At 41.7% G+C, this 19,805-nt stretch overlaps 1 protein-coding gene across 3 annotated transcripts in view; it reads right to left on the bottom strand.

Moving 5' to 3' along the window:
- The window catches only part of FAM110B (family with sequence similarity 110 member B), a 139,050-nt gene that overhangs the window by 108,187 nt on the left and 11,058 nt on the right, over window positions 1–19,805 (bottom strand). Inside the window, exon 2 of one of the 3 annotated variants that reach the window (XM_043879225.1) lies at window positions 4,310–4,436. The exons of 1 other annotated variant lie outside the window; for it this stretch is intronic. The gene's annotated coding sequence lies outside the window, so the exon portion shown is untranslated. Of the gene's footprint in view, window positions 1–1,493; window positions 1,516–4,309; window positions 4,437–19,805 lie in introns of those variants that run through there. One more of the 3 variants, XM_043879226.1, reaches the window with a different exon arrangement.

Here is a 19,805-nt window from a genome sequence, read left to right as displayed (position 1 = left end):
AAGAAAAAAAAAAAATGGTATAGGAAACAAAATATCCATTAAAGAGATTCCTTTCCTGAAAATATGTCAGCAACAAAATACTTCCTTTATAACTCTCCACATTACCTCATTAATGGTATTAAAACTCAGAGAAAGACAACAACATTAAAAAAAAAAAAAGGCAGAGGACTTTCCTGGTAAGTCCTCTGTGGTAAGAATCCACCTCCCAATGGGGAGGGGACATGGGGACATGGGGACATGTCCCCAATGCAGGGGACATGGGTTCCATTCCTGGTCAGGAACTAAGATCCCATATGCCTCTGGGCAATTAAGCCTGTAAGCCACAACTACTGAAGCCCTCACACTCCAGAGCCCATGCTCCTTCAACAAGAGAAGGCTCTGCAGTGAGAGGCCCACAGCTCCTCTCCACCAGCAAAGAAAGCACAGATGTAGCAACGAAGATCCAGCACAACCCAAAAAACAGACAGGATCTGAACACAAATTTTCAACGAAGAAAACCAACGCCAAGGAAGCACAAGAGCTCTGCTACATAATTAGCAGGAAATGCAAACTAAAACCTCAATGAGATGCTGCCGTATACTCATGAGAATGGCTAAAGTCACAAGGATAAAAACATCAAGTGTTTTGCATGGATACGGAGCAACCGGGCGTCTCATACAATGTGTTTGTATGGGGTTGGGGGTGTTAGTGACTCAGTCATGTCCGACTCTTTGCGACACCATGGACTGTAGCCCACCAGGCTCCTCCGTCCATAGGGATTCTCCAGGCAAGAATACTGGAGTGGGTTGCCATTCCCTTCTCCAGAGATCTTCCCAACCCAGGGATTGAACCTGCGTCTCTCCTGCATTGCAGGCAGATTCTTTACTGTCTGAGCCGCCACGGAAGCCCTAAGTCAGGACAAACGCCCCATCACCTTGGAGCTACAGAATATGAGGGTGGTGACTCCCTAAGGAGTCCAGGCAGTCGAAGCTGGACTACAGCAGTGGAACCAAAATATTTACCTGATGGAGACTCTTAAGTGTTCTTCCATCAGCTGAGTTCAATCCTGCTTTCACGCCTTCACTAACCATGTGACCTTGAGTGAGTAAACCTTTCAGAGGCCAGATTTCCTGGTCTGGAGATGGAGATAACTACAGCCAGGACCTCACAGGTCATCTCGAAGATTAAATGCCAATGGATCGCAAAGGAAGTAGCTAAAGAGGCGTTCACTCACTGGACAGGGCCTGGTAGCTGAGCCACCTCCTTCTGCCCACTTTTCATCAACAAATGGAAACAGTCCCTACTTTGGAGTAAGACGTTTCAGTAAAAACATGTGAAGACGCCAGGCACACAGGAGTGACTGGATTATGAATCACTGATTTCTAAACATTCTGGAAAATTAACTTGTATTTCCCAAAAGGCAGGATCACACAGCTAGAGACATCTTCTTGAGGTTCAAACTAAAAAGATCATAATCACCTCACTGTCAGGCTCCTCACAGGCTGTGAACTCACCTTAAAAAGAAGGCTTTCATGTGTTCCAACAATTAATTTCTTTGGACTGAGTTAAAATAGATCTATTTCTCTAGACTTGACAAAGAAAGAAGCATATGAAAAGTTTCATTAAATTCACTCAGATGTGTTCTGTTCATTGATTCTCTACATAATAGTAACACTTAGCAAACCCACAAATATCCAAGATAGAATTTTCTAAAGAATGTCACAATGGAAAACCTGTAAAATATTTCGTCTAATGTCAATGTCACAAAAATATTTTTAAAGATAAATGCACCTAGTTTCAAATAATATATTAAAAAACATGTTGCCCATCTCAACTGTTCATTCTTAACACTCTTCAAAATGGTACTCTGACACACAGCTTATTATACAAATACATTTTTTAAACCTAGTACAGTTATTAATTGCTTGCAATCCAATATCATACATTGTCATTTTCCAGGGTTTTAATGATTCTGAATCAGTAGCTGGAAATGGACTTCCCTGGTGGCTCAGAGGGAAAGTGCAATGTGGGAGACCCAGGTTTTATCCCCGGGCTGGGAAGCTCTTCTGGAGAAGGAAAAGACTACCCGATCCAGTATTCTTGCCTGGAGAATTCCGCGGACAGGGGAGCCTGGCAGGCACAGTGTATGGGGTCACAAAGAGTTGGACACAACTGAGCGACTAACACACGCAGCTGGAAATAATAGCTCATTTAGAAGAGGTTAATAAAGTAACAAAACAAATAGAGTTTATAGTGTTTCCCTGACTAAGCACCAGCGGAGATGGGTGGGACGGTTATTCGCATAAACGTGAATATAAACCAGAATGACCTTGACATATTCTGTGGGACTAATACGCTAATCTGGAAAGAAGGAACAGAGGAGCTTCCTTCCTTCAAAAATTTTAAACTTGTACAACACCAGAGATTTCCCAAATCCAAAATAAACTAAGAGAGATTTTCTTTTTGGTCAACACGGTTCTTCCAAAGTCACTGTATTTACAATCTCACTTGATTTACAAAAATAAACTCAAATTGGATTAAAGACCTAAATATAAGATCGGAAACCATAAAACTCCTGGAAGACAACGAAAACAAAACACTCTTTGACATGACTTGTAGCAATATTTTTTTGTATCTGTCTCCTCCGGCAAAGGAAATAAAAGCAAAAATAAACAACTGGGGCCTAATTAAATTTAAAAGCTTTTGCACAGCAAAGCAAACCATCGACAAAACAAAAAGACAACTTCCTGAATGGGAGATAATATTTGCAAATGATACATCTGATAAGGGGTTAATATCTAAAATACATAAGGAGTTCACACATCTCAGTATCAAAATAACAAACAACACAATTAAACAGTGGGCAGAGGACGTGAATAAGTATTTTTCCAAAGAAGACACACAGATGGCCGACAGGTACATGGAAAGGTGCTCACCATCACTAACCATCAGGGAGAGACAAAGCAAGACCACAATAAGCTATTACCCCACACCTGTCAGAATGACCGTCATCAAACAGACCATAAATAACAAAAGTTGCTGAGGATGTAGAGAAAAAGAAAGACTTGTACACTGCTGGTGGGAATGTAAACTGGTTCAGCCACTGTGGAAAACAATGTGAAGATTCCTCAAAACACTGAAAAAAAAAAACCCACAAATTACTCTGTACTTCTTCATCCAGCAGAACCTATTGTAGAAAACATGTATTTTGTAGTTACTCAAATTTTTATGTGCAAAATCTCTTGCTAACCTACATTATGAAAAATATTTCTGTCAAGAAAAAAAAAATAGGGATAAGGAACCCATTAAAACCCAAGATAGAAAGCATTTATCTTTTCTGGAGGCTGATAAATTTTCTTTCGTTTTTTTCTACTATGGTAAACTACACAATACATAAAATTTGCCCTCTTAACTGTCTTTAAGTGTACAGCTCAGTGGTATTAAATACATCACAATGTTGTACACATCACCATTCATCTCCAGAACACTGTTTATCTTGTAGAACTGTAACTCCAGACCCATTAAACAATAATTCCCCATTCCCCCTTCCCCAGCCCCTGGCAACCACCATTCTAATTTCTGTCTCCATGATTTGCCTGGGTATTTCACATGACTGGAATCATACTGTATGTCTTTTTGTGATGGGCTTATTCCAATTAGCATAATGTCCTCAAGGTTCATCCATGTTGTAGCATATGTCAGAATTTCTTCCCTTTTTAAGACTAAATAGTACTGCATTGTGTATTAACCACATTCTGATTAGTCATTCGTCATTTGATGGACACGAATTGCCTCCACATTTTAGCAGCTGTGAATACTGCTGCTATGAACATGGGTGTATTGAAACAAAGATCTCTTCTAGACCTTGCTTTGGATTCTTCTGGGTATACACTCAGAAGTGGAATTACTGGGTCATATGATAATTCTACTTCTATAAATTTTAATTTTTAAATGGCTATCTATTAAATAAGTCACTATGTTCCTTGAAAACCAAAAATAGAAATTATGTAATACTATTTAAATAATCCTAGTATATCATGCCAAGAAATTATGTCAACAAATTTCTGTTTTCTGCTTTGATTATAAACTGGCAAACTTCCATCCTCCTGGGCATCTATAAATACCAAGTAAGAGATAGTGTTGATGAGATTCAAATCTCCTCTTTTTTTTCCCTTAAAAAATTAGTCTACATGATATAGTCAGTGTTGGACTACAGGAGCTCCAGGAATCACTTAAGTTGTTTGAAAGGCACACACTCTTTATGTTCATTGAGAATGTGGGCACAGTTTTCCCACATTATTTTTTTTTTTTGATCCTTAGGAGAACAGACCTGTTTCACAGCCCTGAGGTTTGGGCTCTCCGGACTAGGTGAGAAATATAACTGGAGTCTCCTCCAAGGGCTTTCTAGAGCAGGTGGCAATGATTTCAGGCCAATAGATCTCTACTTTCAGCTTCTTCTAAAAAAAAAAAAAAAGAAAGCTATTCATCCCATTAATAAGCATGTGGAGAAAAGTGCCAACAACACTGGTATTTTCTGTCCTCTACAAAAATTCAGCATGATGTTAATAAAATGTAATATAATCTACTGGGCACTTTTTTGTTAACACTTGAACACAAGCTTTATTGAGGCATCATGTTTTATATTTTTACAGTTTTTTAATTGTGGGAAAATATGTACAACACAGAATTTACAATTGTAACTGTTTTTAAAGATATGGTTCAGTGACATTAGGTACCTTCGCACTGTTATGTGACCATCACCACCAAACATTTCCAGACTGCTTCATCTCAAAAAACTGAAATTCTGTACCCATTAAGTATTAACATCCATTCCCCTCTCTCCCTGTGTATGTGCTTAGTCGTGACCGACTCTTTGCAACCCCATGAACAGTATAGCCTGCCAGGCTCCTCTGTCCATGGGATTCTTCAGGCAAGAATACTAGACTGGGTTGTCATTTCCTTCTCCAGGAGATCTTCCTGACCCGGGGATGGAACCTGGTCTCCTGCACTGCAGGAGATTCTTTACCATCTGAGCTACCAGGATAGTCCCTCTCTCCCCCGTCCCTAGCAACCACTACTCTACTTTCTCTCTCTCTTTCTAGGAATCTGACTCCTCTAAGTACTTCCTGTAAGCAGGAGGATGCAGTGGAGGTCCTTTTCTGACTGGCTTACTCCACTCAGCACCATGTCCTCTGGTTTCATTCAGCGGGTAGCAGGTGTCTACTGGGCACTTCTTACTTTTCAAGTCACAGGAAAATGGCCTTCAGGATGGAAATGTACAGCCAGGTGCTTCTCACTCAGCAAGGCCACAGAAATGGAGGGGCTAAATATACATTGGGCTTCCTAGTGACCCAATGGTAAAAAACACACCTGCCGATGCAGAAGATGTAGGTTTGATCCCTGAGTAGGGAAGATCCCGTGGAGCAGGAAATGGCAACCCACTCCAGTATTCTTGCCTGGGAAATCTCATGGACAGAGAAGCCTGGTAGGCAACAGTCCATGGGTTCACAGGAGTTGGACACAACTTAGTGACTAATAAACAACAAAAAAATATACATCACTGTGTTTACAACAGAAAGAACCTGACTGCACTGGCCACCTCCAGAAAGACAAGCATCACCAGCCCTGCAGAAAGCTCTCTCTCTCTGGTATACCCCTGAAACTGTCGATGCTGTCCCCCTAGCACATGAGCAAGGGGAGGTATGAGCGAGGCTAGTGGCATGTCTCTAAAATAAGTCAGGGTGCAATTTCATGGAGGACTTAACTTTTTATATTCAATGTCTCCTGTAGGCTATTAATATCTTCAGAGCTTTGGGAAATTAATGTCAGTATAAAGGACTGGCAGGGAAAGATTGACACTACGAGTAAACGTCAAATTAATGGCTCCATTACATTTAAGGCAGTTCTGCTCTCTTAATGGTAATACTAAATTGCATGGTAAGAAATATAGCTTGCTCCATAAAACAGAGCATTTACTGTATGATCTTTTGTAGCATTTTTTTGGCTGTTTGGCTCTTTTATGTAAGCCTTACTTTTCAGCTAAATTGCATGTTTCACAAACAGTCTCTGAATTCTTTTATGTCTATCATGTTCTACTCTCACATCAATGTCCACGATAAAGTAGATGTTAGATAAAATATTACTGGTTGAACAAGAAGCGATTGATAAAACAATCTAACACATAAAAAGCAAATTGATTCATCATCAAAGAAGTCTTTGAACCAGGTAGTACTTATAGCTTGGTGGTTAAAGGTGATTGTTTTACAGTCAAACCATCCAAATTTGGACCTCAGTTCTGCTTGGGGTTGTTTTGAATTAAATGGCAATACATTTAACACCAGTGATTTGGAACCTGAAAGATGGTAACTAATCAAACACCTTTCAACCATTAGTACTAGGAATGCCATTGCAATGGACTGAATATCTTCCCTCAAACTTAATATGTTGAAATCCTGAACCCCAATGTGATGGTATTGGGAGGTGGTTAGGTCACAAGGATGGGGCCCTCAAGAACAGGATTCGTGCCCTTATAAAAGAGACGCCAGAGAGCTTTCTTGCACCTTCTGCCAAGCAAGAACTCAGAAACAAGAAGAGTGTTGTCATGAATAGAACCTAGCCCTCATGGTACATGGAACCTGCCTATACCTTGACCTTGGACTTCACAGTCCTCAGACCTATGATAAATAGATCTATTCTATTTCTTACTGTCTGGGGAGCCCCTCAAAGCAACCACAAAGCTATGAATGCACTTTATCTCTGAATCTTTAACTCTTACTGTTCTCTGACCTACATTTGATTAGTCAGTTTCATAAAGGAAAAGGAGTTTGTCTCAGGGCAAGTCCAAGAGAACAATGCTTGATTTTACTTTTTATTCCCTTTCAGATATCTTGTTCTGTTGGCAGGTATCAGTAACCAGCAGTGGCTCATTTGAATAGCACAGGTATCACAGATTCCAGTCTTGGGAAAAGGAAAAATAAGAAGAATGTCACTCATACACTCAACTGGGCACTGATCACCTGCCAGTGCTTTCCACTCAATCCAGGGCCAGAGGGCAAGGGAACCCACTGACTGACTTCTCAGTTTCAGGCATTTACTTTAAAAATGCATATATATGGGTTCCCCTGGTCGCTCAGTGGTAAAGAATCCACCTGCCAATGCAGGAGACACAGGAGATGTGGGTTTGATCCCTGGGTTGGGAAGATCCCTGGAAGAAGGAAATGACATCCCACTCCAGTATTCTTGCCTGGAAAATTCCATGGACAGAAAAGCCTGGCAGGCTATAGTCCACAGGGCCACAAACAGTTGGACACAACTGAGCATGCACACACACACACACACACACACACACACACACACACACACACACACACTATTGATACTATGTATAAAATAGATAACTAATGAGAACCTGCTATAAGGACAGAGAACTCTACTAAATGCTGTATGATGACCTAAATAGGAAGGAATTCCAAGGAAGAGGGGATATATGTATATCTGTGGCTGAGTCACTTTGCTGTACAACAGAAACTAACACAACATTGAAAAGCAACTATACTCCAACAAAAATTAATATTAAAAAAAGGAGGAGCTTGCACTCTCCAAGAAGTGAAACAAATAAAATATTATACTTCAGTCTACTATTTTATTCATGACTCCTGGAACACAATTTTTTAAATTACAAAATATATAAAGAAATAGGAAACTGTGATCCATAATTAAGAATGAACAATTAAGAAAGAGAGAATCTCTACTCCATTGATGAAATGAGTAGTTGGGGATTTAACTATAATAAATATGTTAAAGAATTTATAGGAAAATAAGTATATAATGGAAGAAGAGATTGGTTATTTTATGACAGAATAGAAACTCTAAAATAGAACTAAATAAAAATCTAGGGCTAAAAATACAAGATTTGAAATAAATTTACTGAGTGGGCTTGCTAATTGGACACTGCAAAAGAACGGGTCAGTAAACTTACATTCTCCAAATTAAACAGAGAAAAAGAACAGGAAAAAAAGAACTAAGTATCAGTGATTTGAGAATTAGTGTCATTTACTGAGATAACAAGTACAGTAATTAGAGAAGAGAAAAGAGAACGATAAGATTAAAATATTTGAAGAAATATGAATAAAATGTGCCAAATTTGAAAAAGTCATCCCACCAACCCAAGCAGCTCAATAAATCCCAAACAGGTAAATACCAGGAAAACTAGACCCATCTATATGATAGTCTAACTGTTAAAATTAAAACACAGAAACAACTTTTAAAAAGCAAGGAGAAAAGAAAAGACACACGGCAGAACAAAAATAACGATGCTCAACTTCTCATCAGGGCCCAGGGAAACAGAGTGGAACAGCAGAGGGACTTGCCAGGTGGTCCCGTGGTTAGGACTTCACCTTCCAAAGCAAGGTTGTGGATTTGATCCCTGGTCAGGGAAATAAGATCCCACATGCCTCATGGCCAAAAAAAACCAAAATATAAAACAGAAGAAGTATTGTAACAAATTCAATAGAGACTTCAAAAATTGTTCACATCAAAAAAAAAAAAAATCTTTAAAAAACAAGGAATGGAATAGCATAGCTAAAGTGCTAAGAGGAAAAATAATGCTGCCAATCTAGAATCCTATATGTGGCAGAATTATCCCTCAAAAATGGAGGCAAATGAAAGAAGTCTCCAGTTAAACGAAAGCTGAACACTCTGTTCCTAGCAGACCCACACTGCACTAAATGACTGAGAAAGTCCTTCAGGTTGAAGGGAAATAGTACCAAATGGAAAAACTGAAAAATACAGGAAGGGATGAAGAGCACAGAAAAGATAAATGTGGGGATAAATGTTTTTAAAAGTATCTTTGTAAAGATTTTTTTTAAAAAGTTACAAGTGTAACTCAGACTTTAGCTCCATTCTGAGAGATCTGAAGGTCCACTTCTTAGTCTACCCTGATCTCCATCAGGAAGAAAGAGCTTGCACTCCCAAGAAGTGAAACAAAATATTCTTTAAAAAGGTATCTGGATTTATCTCTGGGCTTTCTATTCTGTTCCATTGATCTATATTTCTGTCTTTGTGCCAGTACCATACTGTCTTGATGACTGTGGCTTTGTAGTAGAGTCTGAAGTCAGGCAGGTTGATTCCTCCAGTTCCATTCTTCTTTCTCAAGATTACTTTGGCTATTCGAGGTTTTTTGTATTTCCATACAAATTGTGAAATTCTTTGGTCTAGTTCTGTGAAAAATACCATTGGTAGCTTGATAGGGATTGCATTGAATCTATAGATTGCTTTGGGTAGAATAGCCATTTTGACAATATTGATTCTTCCAATCCATGAACACGGTATGTTTCTCCATCTGTTTGTGTCCTCTTTGATTTCTTTCATCAGTGTTTTATAGTTTTCTATGTATAGGTCTTTTGTTTCTTTAGGTAGATATACTCCTAAGTATTTTATTCTTTTTATTGCAATGGTGAATGGTATTGTTTCCTTAATTTCTCTTTCTGTTTTTTCATTGTTAGTATATAGGAATGCAAGGGATTTCTGTGTGTTAATTTTATATCCTGCAACTTTACTATATTCATTGAGTAGCTCTAGTAATTTTCTGGTAGAGTCTTTAGGGTTTTCTATGTAGAGGATCATGTCATCCGCAAACAGCGAGAGTTTCACTTCTTCTTTTCCTATCTGGATTCCTTTTACTTCTTTTTCTGCTCTGATTGCTGTGGCCAAAACTTCCAACACTATGTTGAATAGTAGTGGTGAGAGTGGACACCCTTGTCTTGTTCCTGATTTCAGGGGAAATGCTTTCAATTTTTCACCATTGAGGGTGATGCTTGCTGTGGGTTTGTCATATATAGCTTTTATTATGTTGAGGTATGTTCCTACTATTCCTGCTTTCTGGAGAGTTTTAATCATAAATGAGTGTTGAATTTTGTCAAAGGCTTTCTCTGCATCTATTGAGATAATCATATGGTTTTTATCTTTCAATTTGTTAATGTGGTGTATTACATTGATTGATTTGCGGATATTAAAGTATCCTTGCATTCCTGGGATAAAGCCCACTTGGTCATGGTGTATGATTTTTTTAATATGTTGTTGGATTCTGTTTGCTAGAATTTTGTTAAGGATTTTTGCATCTATGTTCATCAGTGATATTGCTGGGAAAACTGGTCAACCACTTGTAAAAGAATGAAACTAGAACACTTTCTAACACCATACACAAAAATAAACTCAAAATGGATTAAAGATCTAAATGTAAGACCAGAAACTATAAAACTCCTAGAGGAGAACATAGGCAAAACACTCTCCGACATAAATCACAGCAAGATCCTCTATGACCCACCTCCCAGAATATTGGAAATAAAAGCAAAACTAAACAAATGGGACCTAATGAAACTTAAAAGCTTTTGCACTACAAAGGAAACTATAAGTAAGGTGAAAAGACAGCCCTCAGATTGGGAGAAAATAATAGCAAATGAAGAAACAGACAAAGGATTAATCTCAAAAATATACAAGCAACTCCTGCAGTTCAATTCCAGAAAAATAAACGACCCAATCAAAAAATGGGCCAAAGAACTAAACAGACATTTCTCCAAAGAAGACATACAGATGGCTAACAAACACATGAAAAGATGCTCAACATCACTCATTATTAGAGAAATGCAAATCAAAACCACAATGAGGTACCATTACACGCCAGTCAGGATGGCTGCTATCCAAAAGTCTACAAGCAATAAATGCTGGAGAGGGTGTGGAGAAAAGGGAACCCTCTTACACTGTTGGTGGGAATGCAAACTAGTACAGCCGCTATGGAAAACAGTGTGGAGATTTCTTAAAAAACTGGAAATAGAACTGCCATATGACCCAGCAATCCCACTTCTGGGCATACACACTGAGGAAACCAGATCTGAAAGAGACATGTGCACCCCAATGTTCATCGCAGCACTGTTTATAATAGCCAGGACATGGAAGCAACCTAGATGCCCATCAGCAGATGAATGGATAAGGAAGCTGTGGTACATATACACCATGGAATATTACTCAGCCATCAAAAAGAATTCATTTGAATCAGTCCTAATGAGATGGATGAAACTGGAGCCCATTATACAGAGTGAAGTAAGCCAGAAAGATAAAGAACATTACAGCATACTAATACATATATATGGAATTTAGAAAGATGGTAACGATAACCCTATATGCAAAACGGAAAAAGAGACACAGAAATACAGAACAGACTTTTGGACTCTGTGGGAGAAGGTGAGGGGGGGATGTTTCGAGAGAATAGCATGTATATTATCTAGGGTGAAACAGATCACCAGCCCAGGTGGGATGCATGAGACAGGTGCTCGGGCCTGGTGCACTGGGAAGACCCAGAGGAATCGGGTGGAGAGGGAGGTGGGAGGGGGGATCGGGATGGGGAATACGTGTGAATCTATGGCTGATTCATATCAATGTATGACAAAACCCACTGAAATGTTGTGAAGTAATTAGCCTCCAACTAATAAAAAAAATAAAATAAAATAAATAAATAAAAAGGTATCTGGCTGTAAAGCAATGTATAATAATATGCATTCCTGCCTTTGTGCTAAGTTGCTTCAGTCATGTACGACTCTTTGTGACCCTGTGGACTGTAGCATGCCGGGTTCCTCGGTCCATAGGACTCTCCAGGCAAGAATACTTGAGTGGGTTGCCAAGCCCTCCTCCAGGGGATCTTCCCCACCCAGGGACGGAACCTGTGTCTTTTATATCTCCCGCACTGGCAGGTGGGTTCTTTACCACTGAGCCACCTGGGAAGCCCACATAATACAGGCAGAAGTAAAATATATAAACAAGCCCACAAAGGATGGGAAGATGGTAAATGGACTCAGTCCCTCGACCTGGTCCTGCCCACCTGGCTAGAAGTTCCATCCGAATCTCTCCCCAACCAGCTCCGCACGGCCAGCCCATCCCTTCACCTACCAACATCCACTTTCCCCAAGAGGAAGGAAGATCTGACTGGGCCCAGATGGGACCCTCTTCAGGGAAGCCTCCTTGGGTGTGTCGCCTCTCCCCATGACCTGCACCTGTGTTTCTGCTCATGGCATCCACGTCCCCTGGGGGCCCAGAAGCTGGCGCCTGGCACATCCTGGCACCAGGAGGCACCTCAGGACAAACTCCCTGGAGTTGGGCAGCGAGCCAGTCTGAGACACTGAAGGATCACCCTTCTGGCGCTTCCCTGGACAAGAAGCTGACCTCTAACCAAAACAATGAAAGGCCCCTGGGGAGAGTGAACTGAGCTCCCCCTAACCCACCAACAGCAGCGTCAACCCACCTGCCACCCACCTTGGATGCAATTCCTCCAGGTGACTGTGGTCCTGGCAATCCCTGAATGCAGCCTCCGAGATTCTTGAATCCCCAGAGAAATGCAACAGTGAGAAACCTTTATCCCTTGGAGCCACTACATTTTGGGGTCACTGGTTATGCAATAGTTGACAACACAGGTTGCATGCCAACTCCCACTGTTCTTTTCGCCCAGTGCAGTCATTTATCTAAAAGTATCTATTTCGTAGATAGAAAGATCATCAAAAAGGCAGAGAATACCTGTTCTGGTTCTCTCTGGCCCCACTCACCAAAGAGAAGGCGGATAGCTCAGATTCTAAAATTGTTTAAAAGATACCCTAGTTTCTATTTTGTGAGGTACTCAGATTAAATGGGTCAACTATATAATTAAACCATAAAAATAGAATGAATTGAACAATATAATAAGAAATAGCTCAAGTTTCTATGAGTCAAATTTATTTCCAAATGGGACTTATTTTAATTATAGAATACACATTTTACTAGATGTCACTTTAAATCCTTGTAACTTGGAAAAAAAAAAAAAAAGTTTCAGCTCACTGAGGGCAATTTTGCTTAAGGACCTAAGACTAAATTTAGAAATTACCTTCACTCTATTCATTTAAATTTAATCAATTTAATAGCATCTAACTGACTTTTGTTGAAATAAGAAAAAGTGTTCCAAGAATATAAACTTCATGTACTCTGAAATAGTTTTTAAAAAGAGCCAAGCTGTCTGAAAGGAGGAACACCACTAACTCAGCTAAAAAAAATTAAAAGTCCTCAAATCTGGCACTTCCCAGGTGGTGCTAGTGGTAAAGAACCCCCCTGCCAATGCAGGAGACAAAAAAGACAAGAGTTTGATCCCTGGGTCAAGAAGACCTCCTGGAGGAAGAAATGGCAACCCAGTGTAGTATTCTTGCCTGGAGAATCCCATGGACAGAGGAGCCTGGTGGGCTACAGTCCATGGGTTTGAAAAGAGTTGGACATGACTGACTGACTTAGCACGCAAGACAAGGATGTTATTTCAGAAAAACATTTTTTAAATCTAAGGCAATAAGTACAGTTTCATGGCCCAGAGTCTTGATGCTAATGAACAAAGACATCTTATACTGAATACATTTTAAAATATTTTATGAAAGCTGAGTATGTTCAAGAACAGATTTCCATTATAATCATAAATAAAATATGAAGATCATAGTTCTGCTTTTGAAGGACTTAAAATGTTTACTAAATTGCACCCCCCAAAAGCAAATCATAACTGAATTGATATTTTAACTATGAAAACGCACACAGACTAAAGACAAATGCAAAATGCTTAGAGAAGAAGATACACGTCCATAGCTTATTAAACAGCAGTGTTATATCAAACCTTATCCACTTTGTTTCAGATTCATGGTGAGAAAGTTAGAGCCTGTGACACACGGGTCATCTCCCCCGCCCCAGGGAGAGCTTTTATAACCCTTTCTGTCTTCGCAGCATTTTCCCTACAAGACACCCAACCTCAATCACCAACCCTCCAGGACCCTGCAAAGTTGTATGGTGCCTGGACAATCTCAAATGAAGCACCAGGCAACCTTTAGATTAAATGCTTCAGGTAGTATGTATGTGTGTATCTGTGTGTCTGTGAGCATGCAACTCTTTGCAACCCCATGGACTATGCAGTCCACCAGGCTCCTCTGTTCATGGGATTTCCCAAGCAAGAATACTGGAGTGGGTTGCCATGCCCTCCTCCAAGCGATCTTCCCAACCCAGTGATCAAACCCAAATCTCCAGTGTCTCTTGCATTGGCAGGCGGATTCTTTACCACTGAGTCACCTGGGAAGGCCCTCAGGTATTATATCATTCGATTTTTCAAAAATGCTACTGTTAAAGGAATTTGGAATCTAAAACACATGCATTAACTGAATCCAGAAATCGTATGTTTTCCTTTCCTATAACTGAGATGAACATTGGGAAGCCATCATTTGGCTTTGAAAACTGTACAATTGACCGATACTATTAACTGAATGGACTGAGGTCTTCATTTCAATTTGCCCAAGCAGGATTTCCTATTTATGTATATTTTTCTCCTTGTGTTTTTTATAAATCATGGTTTTCAAAAGCTAACAGATTTTGACATCATTTAGTACACCGAACTTAATCGTGATGAAATTATATTAGCCAAAATAGAATACCCAAACCTTTGAAACTTGTGATTATCACAGGTTCTCAATTAAGAATTGCTAAAGAAACACTCAATGCAAAACAACTTAATTCACTAAAGATATCAAGGTAGTATTAAAAAATTTTTTAATGATATCTGTTTACTCACAAAAGAAAAAAAAGAGGACTTTGCCCAGATCAGCGATTCAATAACAGCAGGGAATGTGTTAAAAATGCAAATTCTCAGGGACTTCCCTGGTGGTCCAGTGGCTGAGACTCCATGCTCCCAATGCAGGGGGCCTGCGTTCAATCCCTGATCAGGGAACTAGATCCCACATGTTGCAACTAAGACCCTGTGCAGACAAAATAAATAAAAATAAATAGTCTTTTTTTAAAAAATGCAAATTCTTAGGCCTTCCAAAACCCAGTGAATCAGAAACTCTGGGAAGAGACCAGCAACTATTTAACCCTCCAGGCAACTGACAAGCTAGAGTCTGAGAATCATGGCCCAGATGCAGGGGTCCTAAAGCCACCTCTGCATCACTGTCACCCCAGAAACAACCTGGGCAGCCCCCCCACCCAGTTTCCACTCGGATGCTCCAGAATCTCAGGTGTGCTAAGGGGTTCCACAGTGTGGACCACTGGAGCAGGTGACCCCGAAGGGCCTTTTGAGGAAGAACTGTGACACCATGTTCACCCTGAGAGCTCCCATTCTGCTTGACCCTCTGCCAAGCCAGACAGAAGACAAAAGTGTCGCCCTGCAGACAGGAGGTCAGGATCTCAATTCACAGAAACTCCCGTCCCCAAGAGATACAGGGTCTGGCCTCCTTTCCAGCCGGTAACAAACGCCCCAGGATTGAAGGCCGGCCACTTCGCTCCCCTCCTTCTCCACTCACAGGCATTTATCAGTTTATTTTGGTGTTAAAGGGAGGTATGACCTTGTTTTCCAACAACGACGCGCCCCTGAGACAGGGCCCTGAATAGATTTTGTGAAATCTACCGTGGAGCTGACTCCGAGCTTCTGAGCAGGAGGCAACAGAACCAAGATGAGAAGTTAAAGAAAAAAAAAAGAAAAGATGGAACTGGAAATGGCAACCCCAGAGGCAGGTTATGGGTGAAGAGGACATGAGTCAGGGTTGAAACACTCTGGGCTCAGCGTGGGGGACAGAGCAGTGACTGTCCACCACCCCTTCTGGACCGCTGCTTGCCTGTCCACCAACAGCCCCTCGAGGCCTGGGTTGGGGAGGGGACAGGGTGGACATATGGACACCCCAGGGCAGAGTGGACCCCAGGACCTCTTGGGAGAAGCCACGGGCAGAGATCTCCAGCTGGGAAGACAAGGATGGGGAGCCAGCCCGGGTTGGGTGGGAGCACAACCCCAGGAAAGGGGAGGCCAGGCCAGGAGGGCAGTGGGGGCCTCTCTGACTGCTCACAGCTGAGGCAGCCACCCTGACTCCCCGAGTACAGGCACCAGACCAGCTCTTCCCTTGCCAGCACCTCAAAGAGGCTAGCTCAGCTCTTGACACCACGTTACATGGGACGGTAGTAACAGCACCCTGCAGGCTGTTCTGAGAAAGAAATGGGGTAACCCCAGGGGACCCTGAGCAGCTCTCCACAGGCACAGGAGCCCAGAGGCCTGCCCGCCCGGTACTGCGACCACCCAAATACGCCCATAGGGCACCTTGCTCATGGCCCAGAAATCTAATCAAACCCCTCTTTGAGATATTCTACCCAAGAGATAACTAAATTGTAAAAATTCCGCCTCATCCCCCTTCACATAGGACTCAACAAGTCTTATAAATTTGAACAGAAAAAAATGTAACCTCTAAATTTTTTTTCTCATCTACAAAAAAATACATAAATAAATCGGAAAGCTGCTCATCGCTGATCTAAGTATTTAATATGAAAGCTTTGATAAGGTCAAATATAAAACTCCTATCTTTCCAAGGTAAAGAGTTCTAAAAACCAACTTCTAAACCAAACATTAAGAAAGCCTCTACTTTTACTTTAAATCGGCCTTCCTTCCCCAAAAGATGTGAGATACCTTTAAGAAAAAAGACAATAAAATCAGAGACAAACAGAAAATTAAAAATTTCAGGGTTTAGAGAAAATTAAAGCATAGAAACAGGGCAAAATACAGAAGAAACCAGCCATAAATTTCTTCTAAGTTGCTACAGCTGAGCTTCATTTCTGCCTAAAGTTTACTGTCATCAAATTATTTGTCTTTTGTGTTTTTGACAAATCTGTAAGCATGTAAAGTGTCAAGCACAGTGGGTAATAATGTAGGACATACTGACAACACCTCCACCAAAATGCGGGCAGAGATGTCATATGGCTGCTTCTGGAATATCCTGCAACCCAGGTGAAGAGCAGGACAGACAAGGGGACTACTGCCTCAGGAAAGTGATTCAAGCAGAGTCTAAGATAAATCCATGCCACCTGAATGTGGCCTGCACCCACTTTCCACACACGTGGAATATCAAAGATGAGGGAAGCAGGGCCACGGATGGGCTACATCAACTCTGAAAAGAATTTCCCACAAGCCTCTTAGATTGCTAAGAGCTCAGAAGATCCATGAACATGTGCATACTCAGTCACTCAGTCGTGTCCAACTCTTTGCGGCCCCATGGACTGTAGCCCACCAGGCTCCTCAGTCCATGGGAGTCTCCAGGCAGGAATACTGAAGCAGGTTGCCATTTCTTACTACAAGGGACCTTTCTGACCCAGGGATCGAATTCACGTCTCTTATGTCTCCTGGCATTGGCAGGTGGATTCTTTACCAGAGCCACCTGGGAAGGCCCAGAAGCTCCATAATTTTCAACTAAAGTTCAAAAAGCCTGAGCAGATACAGAATCATCCACTTCTGTACAGATGCAGCCAAACAGGGACCTAGTGGGCAAAGTCAGAATGATCTTTCAAAAACAATAGCTTGAAGGTCACTCCAGAGGTCAGGGACAGTGTATCATTAGTCCTCACTCCCAGCAGCCAGTCAGCATGGTGCCTGAGCAAACACACCCTCAACACATATGATGGATGAATGAGCTACAGACCACGGCTGGCGTGGGTAACCTTTTCCAGACTACCCAAACCTGACTGAACTCGACCTCTTCACAAATGACCCTCATTTGTGAAACAAGCACTATGGGAATCCTGAGAGCATCTCCCAGCCTGTTCTCAACACAACCATCAACACAAGATATTCTGGGAACTGAGTTCAACCAGCCACAGAGGCAGCCATGCCATCAAAACAACTTCACACTCTCTAAATTGTCCTCAAGCTTATCCGAGGAGAACTCATCTGATCTTCTAGCCTCGTAACCTTACAAAAAACATATGAGGTTCACTTGGCACGATTTGTTCTTGGCAAAACTATCTTGCCTTTAGTTCTCACTACTTCCTTTCCTATGAGTGCCCAGCCATCTGCTCCACACTATGCTCTAGGATGCTGCCAAGGATGTGAAGGAAAAGCCATGGATCGTAGAGTCTAAAACAGCATCCTCCCAGGAAAACGCAATGCAAGTCACAAACGCTAACCGTGTATGTTCTTTTAAATTTTCCTGTGGGTAACATGCTAAGTCGTTTCAGTCATGTCTTACTCTGTGACCCCACGGACTATAGCTCACCGGGCTCCTCTGTCCATGGGATTCTCTAGGTAAGAATAATGGAGTGGGTTGCTATTTCCTTCTCCAGGGGATCTTTCCGACCCGGTATTGAACATGCGTCTCTTATGCATTAGAAGGCAGGTTCTTTACCACTAGCGCCACCTCTTGTGGCTATAGCAAAAATTTAAAAAAAAAAAAAAGGTGAAATAATTTTTATAATCTATTTTACTTATAAACTTGATAATATATTTTAATAATACTATATCATCAGTCCAAAATAGGTGAAATTATTTTGACAATATATTTTATTTATAAGCTTGAGAATATATTTTAACAATAATATATTACCTGTCCAAAATAGTATCATGTAAACATGTAATATAAAAAATTATTCACGAACTATTTCACATGTTTTTTTCAAGCAAATCTTCAAAATGTGATATTTTATGCTTGGAGGCATTCAAGCAATTCAGGCCAGCCACCAAGCCAGTACCCAGAAGTCACGTGCGACCAGCGGTCAACACACTGGACAGTGCAGGGCTAGGATCTCTTGGCATTTTCTGAAGAATCAGGGCATTTAATTCTGGCATTTTTTTGTCTTCTCCATAATCTCTCAGGATATTATCAATAGTGGTATCTTCATCCTATCTTCAAATTTACCCTACACTGGAGAGGACCTTGGCCTTGATCTTGAAATGCAAAACACCCTCAGGGCAGCAGAGTGGACTCGGACACAAGGAGATACTCACATGAAGCTGTGAGATACAATTCCTGTCCTTCCATTGAATCCTACAGTAGCGATAAGGCAGAGACATATTTTACGCCTTTGCATTCAAGTTACTTGGGCTTCCCAGGTGGCTCAGCAGTGAAGAACCTGCCTGCCAAGGCAGGAGACCCAAGAGATTTGGGTTCAGTTCCTGGGTCGAGAAGATCCCCTGGAGAAGGAGACAGCAACCCACTCCAGTATTCTTGCCTGGAAATCCCATGAACAGAGGAGCCTGGCGGGCTGCAGTCCATAGAGTGGCAAAGAGTCAGACACGACTGAGTGTGCATGCGTGCATTCAAGTTACTTGAACATCACAAAAGGTGTGATTGTTTATTCTGTTCTTTTTATTTAGACTACATGAGGTCAAGGAAAAGAACTAAAGATGAGGCATAACAGAGCCTTTTAGGATGATCAGGAGGGCATGAAGCAGAGAGAGAAAGCAGCAGATGCAGTGCCAGGCAAAGCCCAGGGAAGTGGCTGCAGAAGCCCTCGGGCCAAGGCAGGACAGCCCTGGATGTTGGGTTAACAGGACTTCGTCCTGGGCACTTGAGTGGGGCCTGGGGTGGCCAGGCAATGTGACAAGCCGGTGACACAGCTGCTTCAGAGGGAGCACAGCGGAGGCAGGAAAGGAAAGACAGCAGAGGCGGGGCTACCAGTCAGAGAGGAAAAGAGGACCAAGGTCTGAGCTGTGGGGGAAGGCACGCCAGGAGCAGGGGAGATGATCTCAGAGTCAGATGGAGGGGGAAACCCAGAAAGGATGTCAGAGGGGACTAGGGTCCTCACTGCAGGATCAGGGTGATGGTGAGCTCCAAGCATCAGCTGGCAGGAACATGGGCTGAAGGATACTGGCCAGACTTCTGCCCTCAGTCCGGAGGCCTCTCCCGCTCAGCTCAGGGCGGGGGACTTCAGTCAGCCACAGCCTCAGCTCAGATGCAGTGGGGCGGCAGGAGACAGAGGGGAGAAGTCACCCCTTCCCAAACGGGAGCTTTTTGTGGCTCTCACACAGTCGCTTCATT

The sequence above is a fragment of the Cervus elaphus genome, chromosome 21, assembly GCF_910594005.1.
Source record: "Cervus elaphus chromosome 21, mCerEla1.1, whole genome shotgun sequence".
In the NCBI taxonomy this organism is placed as follows: Eukaryota; Metazoa; Chordata; class Mammalia; order Artiodactyla; family Cervidae; genus Cervus; species Cervus elaphus.
The sequence above is the reverse complement of the archived record's forward strand: the minus strand, read 5'-3'. Positions and strand labels throughout refer to the sequence as shown.